Source organism: Teleopsis dalmanni, chromosome 1 (genome assembly GCF_002237135.1).
Source record: "Teleopsis dalmanni isolate 2A chromosome 1, ASM223713v2, whole genome shotgun sequence".
Taxonomy (NCBI): domain Eukaryota; kingdom Metazoa; phylum Arthropoda; class Insecta; order Diptera; family Diopsidae; genus Teleopsis; species Teleopsis dalmanni.
The window spans coordinates 111631646-111642630 of record NC_051846.1 but is presented as its reverse complement, the minus strand read 5'-3'; positions in this window follow the sequence as shown (position 1 = coordinate 111642630).

Below are 10985 nucleotides of genomic sequence, written 5' to 3'. Positions count from 1 at the left end.
AAAGTCGTCAAAATTATGGGAAAAACGTCTGTTCAATCATTTAACGCTTCGAACTTATTTTATCATGTATGATAACTAATATTTTGTCGGAGAAACTGGGCAAAGGCTTAGTTAAAAGACGGAACGAAGCATTACTGAATCGATTTGATAATAGAAAAGAACAGGCTTCAATTTAAAGACTGCTGGTGATTTATTAAAGCGCAAACCTTTTTAAATTTAGAGCATCTGTAATCATCTGTTTCCAAAGTTTGTTTATTTTATTTACATTAAGATTCACGATAAGTATAAAAAAGTGATTTCAATGCAATTTGCCCATACATAACTTTACAAAATTAGTGTTTAAAAGTATTACAGGTGAGTTTTCACCAATGTGTTTAAATACTTCAAAATAATGAATGCGTTTATTAATCAGAACAGGGCCCGTCATCAAATGATGTATCGTTGCTGTCGCCATGTACATCTCCACGTCTACGTCGGAAGCTCTCAAAAAGTCGTCAAAATTATGGGAAAAACGTCTGTTCAATCATTTAACGCTTCGAACTTATTTTATCATGTATGATAACTAATATTTTGTCGGAGAAACTGGGCAAAGGCTTAGTTAAAAGACGGAACGAAGCATTACTGAATCGATTTGATAATAGAAAAGAACAGGCTTCAATTTAAAGACTGCTGGTGATTTATTAAAGCGCAAACCTTTTTAAATTTAGAGCATCTGTAATCATCTGTTTCCAAAGTTTGTTTATTTTATTTACATTAAGATTCACGATAAGTATAAAAAAGTGATTTCAATGCAATTTGCCCATACATAACTTTACAAAATTAGTGTTTAAAAGTATTACAGGTGAGTTTTCACCAATGTGTTTAAATACTTCAAAATAATGAATGCGTTTATTAATCAGAACAGGGCCCGTCATCAAATGATGTATCGTTGCTGTCGCCATGTACATCTCCACGTCTACGTCGGAAGATTTTAAAACACCTGCAAAAATAAAAAAGATAAAATAAATGACACCCTTTTGGAAGAGTATCAGAATCTGAGGAATGTAGACAACCGTCAAATCGAGCTTCAGGAATGCACAGATGCAAGGTTCTTGAATTTAATGAAAGAAACCAATGTTGCTTTGGACATTGTTTTCAAAGAAATTCTATTACTTTGACTAGAATTTGACATTTCTTTTCCAATTCTTCTAAGATCGTAAAAAATCTATGGTATTAAGCCATTTGCAAAGTTACACAGAAAAATAATCACCATATCTAAGGTGATTAAAAATAATTCTCGACTAAAACGAGATTAAGTTTTGTATTGGATATCTGAGATTAAACAACGAGATTGGTACTTCAATCAAAATGTCAAATAAATTAATTTTCATCTACAAGTGGTGGCATTTGAGTTTTACGAATAATTAAAATAAATAATGAGTTTTGACTATATTTAATTGATTACCTCAAAGGTGTTACCAACGCAAGCGTACTATTGTGAACCTTCATTGGAAATTCCAATAAATATTGCAATCATATGTCAAAACTTTTGACATATTGACATATTTGACATATTTAAAAATTGAGAAAAAAGAAAATATGTCAGTGCTATATTTTAAAATTTTTCCTACATTCTTACCACTCATTTCTTTTAAATCCGTATTTATTTTAATTTTCAATTCATATTATTGATTGTAAGTCAATAACTGATTTTATTCAAAATTTGTTCGTGTTTTATATAAAAAAAAATGCAACCATAATTAATGTTATAGTTCAAGATATACAATAATTGCTTAAATAAATTTATTATTTTCAATGCACAAACTGCTTACTAAGTAGTAGGTGCGAGCGAATATTAACTTATGACCTAATTCTTAATTTTTTGTTGATTCGTCAACATTATGACGACTCTGGGTTGGTATTACAAATTGGTTTAGGTTTGGTAACCGCAACGGGTTATTGACTATGAACAAGATCACCCAACATCATACGTGGTTGTTGCTCTACGATCATTGGCTGGTGTTGATGGTATTTGCGGTTTAATGTAACATATATAATATATAATATATCCAACGAATATGATTATTATTATAGCGTTGGCCCAGATAACTTTTATTTATTCAATATTGATGAGTTATTATTGTTTCCCAAGATATTTTATTGACTTGGTCAATATTGTCATAGTTGATAAGTCTTGCACCAATGGGATAACGGTTTCATTTGTAATTTTATGCCAAAGAAGATATTCTCTGTTTTATGCATTCTACTGTCAGGCATCGTGATGTTTTGCATGATGATTAGTTCAATGTGGTGTGTGATTGATTGGAAGTTTTTCATCATTCTTCCTTCAAGTTGAATAGTCTTAGAATGTATTATAAATCTGGAGAGATGTTGATGTTTCCCGTATAGTTCAAAACTACTTCTTCATGTTCAATATGACGAGTTACATGAGTTGTAGTTAAATTTGGTGTAATGAATATAGTTACATATTAGCATAGATGCAAATATTTTTCTATCCAAATTGCCACAATGTATCAATCACATTGTTGCATAAAAAATTGGTCACATCATAAACTTCAATTAAATTTCCTTTTACTTTGCAAAATTCTTATCAAATAAATACAAATTAAATACACAAACGACCACACAGAATTTATTTGAAAAACGTGTAACGTTTTTTCATTAAAAATTGTTACAAAGTAACAACCCCTTCCTTAAGTGATCATACAATAGCACCAACAAAGTAAAAGCTATTGTAAACAAACCTTGAGTGCTGCATAGCATGATCGACACAAAGAAGTCATTGTACAGCATTTAAGAAGTGACTGTACTCACGCTGAGCATAGCAGAGAGAGTTGAGTGAACTCAATACCCACGCTATGTTATAAACAGCAGCTGTGCGTTGTCATTTTTTTTTTTTGTTTTTTATTAACGATTCTTCAAATAAGACAAAAATCGTTTTAATATTGCACCTAGTACAAATAACAAAAAAAAAGGTACTAATAAGCAATTTGATTTGAATATTTAGATCATTCAGATCACTGTTTCTAATGTAATATGGAGCATTTACGATGTATCGTAGTACTTTATTTTGAAAGCGCTGGATAGTTGCAATGTATTTCTTGCTGGCACAACCCCAGAATTGTATGCCATAACTCCAAGTCGGCTTCAGTATTTGTTTATAGACCATTAGTTTGTTGTGGATTGGCAGTTTAGAGCGCCTGCCAATGAGGTGGTAAAATTTGTTTAGTTTTAGGTCAAGCTCTTCTCGTTTTTTCTTAACATTCGCTTTCCAACGCAGCTTAGCGTCGAGCGTAATGCCCAGATATTTGGCTTCGTTGGCGTGTGGAATTTTTGTGGCATCGATATGAATTGGAATATGGTTATAATTTTTCAATGAGAAGACTATATGTACTGATTTTTCCTTATTTAGCTTGATTCTCCATTTTTTTGCCCATGAAGCAATTTGATTGACTGTGTGTTGCAGATTAGCCGTCGCGTCTTCTATATTGTTTTCGATTGCTAGAACCGCAGTATCGTCTGCAAATGTTGCTGTAACTAGTTGGTTTGCAGAGGGTAAGTCGTGTGTATACAGGAGATATAGAATGGGCCCAAGAATGCTCCCCTGCGGGACGCCTGCGCTAATCTTCTTTAGTGCTGAATGTGCATCTTCATATTTAACACTGAAGTACCTGTCGTTTAGATACGATGATAGTAGCTTACAGTATTGTATAGGCAATAATGATTTATGTTTATGAAGTAATCCTTCATGCCAAACCTTATCAAAGGCTTGTAATACATCTAAGAACACGGCACAACACACTTTCTTCTCTTACATCGCTGATTCAATGGCATTTACGACTACATGTATTTGGTCGATGGTTGAGTGGTTTTTTCTGAAGTAGAATTGATGATCCGGAATTAAGCGTCTTCACTCGATTATTGGTAATAAACGCGCTAGTAGTAGTTTTTCAAAAAGCTTCCATAAGGTTGGCAATAGAGATATTGGCCTATATGAGGATACGTCATTGGGAGATTTCCCCGGTTTGGGTATCATAATCACCTCAGCGAATTTCCAAAAAATGGGTACATGTTTCAAACGGAGGCACGAATTGATTAAATCGCATAGGTAGATGATGCAGTTATTAAGTCAAAACCAGGAGATTTTTTGAGTTTCATTTTTAAGATTTCTTTACTCACTTCTTCCGTAGTGACTGGAACAATTGCAGTGTCGCCTTCAGGCCAATTTGTACATGACCCAATAACGTCTTGGCCTTCATTTGGACTGAAGGTTTTCTCTAGGTGTTCAGCAAACAGGTTCGCCTTTTGAGTATTTGTTTTAGCCCACTGAGGTTCATTTATTTTCACTGAGGCAGACTGCTGCATTGGTCTGTTAAATGATTTAGCAGCTTTCCACAGAGAGTATTCATTATTTTTGTCTGCCGTGAGGTCCATCAGAAAACTATTAAAGGTATTATTTTCGTATGATTTGATGGCTGTGTGCAACTTTTTAGTTACTCGGTTTAGTTGCGATTTAATTAACGGACATCTAGTTGCTTGCCAACGTTTTCGCAATTTTCGGTTCTCCGTAATCTTTTTTGTGATGAAGCGTGGGTATTTTTTACCATGTAGAGTTTGGAGTTTTGGTGTTGGTGTACTGTTCCACGCTGCCATCTGCAATTGCTGAGTGAAATGAAGTACTGCGTCATCTAGTTGCTCGCTGTTAACAATATGATCAAATTTGTGCAAATGTACAAGCTGAAGCTGAAAATATTTTCAGTCGGTAAATGTATTTGCTAACTTGGGTGTGTTCTGGTTTATTGTTGGATTTTGTGAAACTATCAGCAGCACTGGTGAGTGGTCAGAGCTAAAGTCGAAGCCTTCTGAGATGGTTAGGTGAGATGCTGGAATGTTTTTGTAGACAAAGAAGTCGATTAGGTCTGGAACTTTGCTAGTATCCGACGGCCAGTATGTTGGTTTACCAGTTGAAATTGAATTGCAAGCTGTGAGTTGCATGGCTTTGTACATTTCTCTTCCTTTCGTTGTAGTAAGTCTTGATCCCCAAAACGTATTTTTTGCGTTGAAGTCTCCTCCAATTATAAAACTGCCTTGAAACCGGTTAAAAAGAGATAAGTAGTCTGCGCACTTCAACTGATGCCTGGGAGGACTATATAATGCAGTTACGACCAGCGGCTGATTAAAGGTTTCCACGGAAACAGAAGTAGCTTGAAATTCAATTGTGCTATATTGTTCTAGTAAGTGATGTTTTATCGAGTTTCTAATTATGACAGCGCTGCCACCACTAGAGCAATTATGAGTTTCAGCGATTAAACCGATATCAATATTTATGTTATTTAATACGACTTCGAGTTCATTTTTATGTTTTGTAAGCCATTGTAAGCCATAAGAATAGTTTCAAACGATTAGTCATAATCTAAAAATTGCATATTGTGCTCAAGATAATTGACAACGCGTTGTTGCTTTGTGATTCAGTACTTTGAATGGGTCCCTTTACAGTTTGGGCGTAAGTGACTGTTCTAACACTAGTAGGTCCAGTAATTTTGGATTTATTTTTTGTTACAGCAACTTGATTATTTTCGTCACCTTAGTTTTGTCAGCTTTGTTTTTTAATTTTATTTTTTGTAATTCTTTAGCGACTATACAACCACGATAGTTCGCTGGATGCGGTTCGCCACAGTTGCAGCATTTAGGTTTATCGGACAGTGTCTTTTGGCACTCCGAAGTTAAATGTTTACCAGCGCATTTAACACGTCGTGGAGGTTTTCCACAGAAATTTTTTGTGTGACCGAACAATTGACATTTTTTGCATTGAGGAATTAAGTTTGACGGTTTGATGGGTTCAATGTTTACAATTTTGTGAAGAATACTTTTTATCTCATAGATTTTCTTCACATCTTCGGTTGAGTCAAATGACAAAAGGAACATATCAATCGGTTCTTTAGTCTTCCATTTGAGTTTGTTTATCGCACCGATTGCTTTTAAACCTTGGTTGTTTAAGTCATTTATAATCGATTCTTGATCACACGAATGGTGAAAATTTTTTACTATAACTTTTATTGGCCTAGTTTGCTTGTCTTCATAGCTGAACCAAGAAATATTTTTGTGAGTTAAGAGTTTTGTAACAGATCTATAATCAAAAGACTCTAAAATAGATACTCTGTATGAACCATTATTTATAAGTCTCACAAAAAACTTGTTTTTTATAGTTGCAATAAGTTGGGCATGCAATTTTTTAAAATCATTTATGCCATTGATAACAATAGGAGGAGGTCAAGCAATTTTATTAGGGACAGCTTGTCCTTTTTGGCAAGTACTTGTTTCAACACTAGGTCTACTTTGCCTAGCTACTTCTGGAGAGGATTCGGCCATACGTTTTTTAGTTGGTCTTTTCTTTTTTAAGATCCAGTTTGTCTCTCTGGAAAAGTTCCTCTTCATCGGTTTCATATTTTGCAATGTTATGAGTTGTTTCTGGTACATTTTTAAAAGATTTTAATTTTTCGTTTTCATTTCTCAGTGCAGTTAACTCATTGGATAATAATAAATATAAATTTTCAAGCTTTTTAATTTTATTCTGAAGTTCTGTATTTTCCTTTTCAAGTTTGATCATTTTTTCTTTATTTCCACCACCGGGAGGTGGGGTATTAGCATCAGTCATATTAATTTTAAATTAATACTATTTTTAGCGCGTATATTTATACTAATAATATAAATTTAAATTTAAATTTTTACCTTAAAATTTATAAATAAATATTTTTAGCGTCCTTTCGCGTATTTATTTATTTAGCATTTGTTAGTTATTTAGCTATATTAATTACACAATTACACAATTTGTTTAGTTTTTATAGATTTGTTTACAACACTTTTCTTGTGATTTAATTTAAGCTTAAAAGCTTTATTTGCTGTCTCTATCAGCTGTTTTTAAATGTGTGCGCATTTGAGGCAAAATTACCCACTTCAAAAACATAGTAATTCCGCAAAACCAAAAATCCGCTTTTTTACATAAAAACAATATAAATATTGTTGGGTAACAATACAAAATAACATAAAATATATAATGTTCATAAATAACGAAAGTTTTTGTATTATTGGCAACCCTGTTGCACAATGTAAGTTATTACAATAAAAACGATCAGTCTTGATCAAACTCGAATTAAAAAACAACGTGTTTTTTTGTCGTCTCTTTTTCGGTTTTAGTTTTACTAAGAAAAATTCTTCTTGGTACATTTTTTGGCGCCCAACGTGGGGCACGATAGATACTTGACAAAGTATAATTTAGACATTTGAAAGTGATATATTTAATATATATTAAATATATAATATATGTTGTATATTTAATAATAAAAACTTGAACAGTCTCATTTTCGGGCCGTCGTCGCTGTTTTGTTGGTTTGTAGCTGCCGTTCGTTTTACGGTTCTTGTATCATTTTCAGATCGTCGTCGCCGTTTTGTTGCATTGTTACTGCCGTTTGTTCTACGGTTCTTGTGCTCCATATAATTATATTTAAATTAAATCTCGTGTTTAATTCAAGGCCATCGTCGCCGACTCGCTTTATAGTTTATTGCCGTTTGTTTTACGGTTCTTGGCAGTTAGTCTGTCGCTGCTTGCTGCATTTGTTTGGAGTTCTTATACTGTTGCTGCTACTGCGATTATCGTCAATTTTCAGTGCTGTCGCTGCATGCAGAATTTACGTCGACTCTATTGCTGTTGCTGTTTATCATTTACTTAACGAGTTGTTGCTGTATTTGGTGCATTTATTTTGTACATTATATTTTTACATCACAATGGCAGAAAAATTAAAGCAGCAAAGAGCCAACACTAAAAAAAGCATGACACGAATTAAGAATTCTATTGAATCCGCAAGGAATGAGGGAAATGTACTTCCACATGCTGAACTAAAATGTCGCTTAGCGATATTAGAGGCTTACTTCAAACAGATATTGACCACGCAATCGAGCATCGAGGCCTTAGATCCAGAAGATAATTGCCGATCAGATTTGGAGGAGCTTTACATCAATGCAAAGGTGGCTATTCAATCGCAGTTGGGAGACGAGTTCCACAATACGTCAATATCTGATGGTAACATCACCATCCACCAATCAACATCGAAACTACCACCGTTACAACTACCTTCATTCAATGGTAAATATTCGCAATTCAAGAATTTTATAACGACATTTTCCCAAATTATTGATCGAGAATCAACTTTATCTAATCTGGAAAAATTTAATTATTTGCTGACTTGTCTGCATGGCCCAGCGTTAGAAACGGTTAATGCGTTTCAAGTCACAAATAAAAATTATTCAAAGGCTTTAAATAGATTGAAGGATAGGTACGACAATCCAACACTCATTTTTATGGAAAACGTATCAGCCCTTTTCGATCTTCCTGGTACTTCTAAACCGGAAGGTGATAAACTGCGAAGTTTAATCGATACTGTCTGAACGTGACATTTCACAAGCAATGTTGATTCATATTGTGATGCAAAACTGTGACGAAGGGACGAGAAGAAAGTGGAAGGAATCGTTGGATTTCAAAAGGTTGCCATGTTGGAACGATTGTAGTGCCGTTTTAGAGAGACATTGTCAATATCTTCAATCTCTGGATAAAACGTCTCCTTGTGTATCAGATGTGCACACCAATGATAAATTGTCAAAAATAAAAAAATATCACAAAGATTATGCTTTTTCTTGCAGTAAATCTTCTTGTATATTTTGTTCAAGTGCGAATCACAAGCTCAATGGCTGTGAACGGTTTAAAAGTTTATCAACTGCACAACGTTTTGACACTGTAAAGCGATTCACACTGTGCATCAATTGTTTATCAAAAGGACATCAACGTTCTAACTGTCCATCAACTTATAGATGTAAGATTTGTTCAGATCAACATCACACCTTGTTACATCGTAGCAACACCTTCAATGCTACAACACCTTTCAACTCAGTTCATCCTACTCCACAGTCATCAATGGTGTCAGCTGTAGCTACTACTTCTAGAGATGCTGTGACGCATACACATTTAGAGAAGTCATCGACAAGTAATGTCATCTTAGCTACAGCGCTATTTCTAATACAGGATGCATTTGGATGCTATCAATTGGGTAGGGCTTTACTAGATTCGTGTTCACAGGTGAACTTCATCACTAATGATTTCGCTCAAAAACTTCGCATACCCATGGCCAAGCATAATATTGAAATTAACAGCATCGGAAATTCATCGACAAGAATTACATCAAAGGTATCAACTACTATCAAATCTCGATTCACGGCTTTTCAACTTCCATTGACATTCTGTATAACATCACATATTGCGTATCAACCAGATTCTGAAATAAACATCTCAACTTGGAACATACCACCAAATATTAACCTTGCTGATGAACAATTTTACAAATCAACCCGTATTGATTTACTGCTTGGCACTGAAAGCTTTTTTAGTGTCCTGTCAGTAGGCCAGATTAAACTTGGATTAGGATTACCAACGTTACAGAAAACTATTTTGGGCTGGATTGTTTCAGGTAGATATGATGTTTCACAATGCGTTAATAATTCAACTTATCTCCTTTCATCAATTGACTCTGTCGAGGAAAAGTTAGAACGTCTATGGAAGCCAGAAGAAGTCTCGATCACTCCACATGCTTGGACTAGTGAACAACAAGTTTGTGATCGTTTGTTTTCAGAAACAGTATGCAGAACAGATGCAGGTAGAGTTATGGTAAGGTTGCCATTTAAGGATAATCCTCAGTGTTTATGCAGTTCATACGGTACAGCGTTGCGCAGATTTATTGCACAAGAAAATCGATTGTCACGGTCGCCTGAGCTCAAAACGCAATATGTTGCCTTTATGGAAGAATATCAAAACCTTGGTCACATGATTGAGGTAAAAGATCCAAATATTGATGAACCTCATTATTACATTCCGCATCATTGCGGAAGCCAACCAGCACCTCGACGAAATTAAGAGTCGTATTCGACGCATCATGTCGAACCTCTTCTCAGAAATCTCTCAATGATATTTTGATGATTGGACCTACTCTTCAAACTGAATTGTTCATCCTCTTGTTACGTTTTCGCTTATTTCGATTCGCTCTTACTGCTGACATAGTGAAGATGTATAGGCAAATTCTGATTGATCCTGAAGATAGAAAATTTCAGTACATTCTTTGGAAAAGTTCACCATCTACCAATATTCGTACTTTCCAGCTCAACACAGTTACATATGGAACAGCTGCTGCACCGTACCTTGCCATTCGTTGCCTATTGTATATAGCGCATCAATATGTGGATCAATTCAAGATTGCAGCTGAAGTAATCAAATCTTCGTTTTATGTTGATGACTTATTGCATGGTGCAGATTCTCTTTCTGAGTTACATCAAATAAGATACGAATTGGAAGCTTCTAAAACAGGGAGTTTCGAATTAGCTAAATGGCACTCAAATCATCAAGCTTTTAGAGATGACACTACTATCAAAGATCTCAATATAGGTTCGGATGTTATTACCAGCACATTGGGACTGAAATGGGATCAAGATAATGATGTATTTATTCCTTCATTTAATGTTAAACCAAACTCTATCAGCCGCATCACAAAAAGAACTATTTTATCAATTGCGTCGTCACTATTCGACCCATTAGGACTATTAGCTCCAATAACTATATCAACTAAAATATTATTGCAAGAGCTATGGCTGCTTTAATTGGATTGGGACGAATCCATTCCTCAAAATTTACATTCAGCATGGGAAAGGCTTTGTCACGATTTGTCATCATTGAACACAATTACCATTCCAAGGTACTGTCTAAAACCAAAAGCAAAAACAATTCAGCTCCATGGGTTCTGCGATGCATCGATTCGCGCATATGGTTGCAGCTTTTACATTCGCGCCACAGATGATTCCAACCTCATAGAGGTTCAACTATTCGTAGCCAAATCTGGAGTAGCTCCGCTAAAAAAACAATCGCTTCCAAAATTAGAACTTTGTGGAGC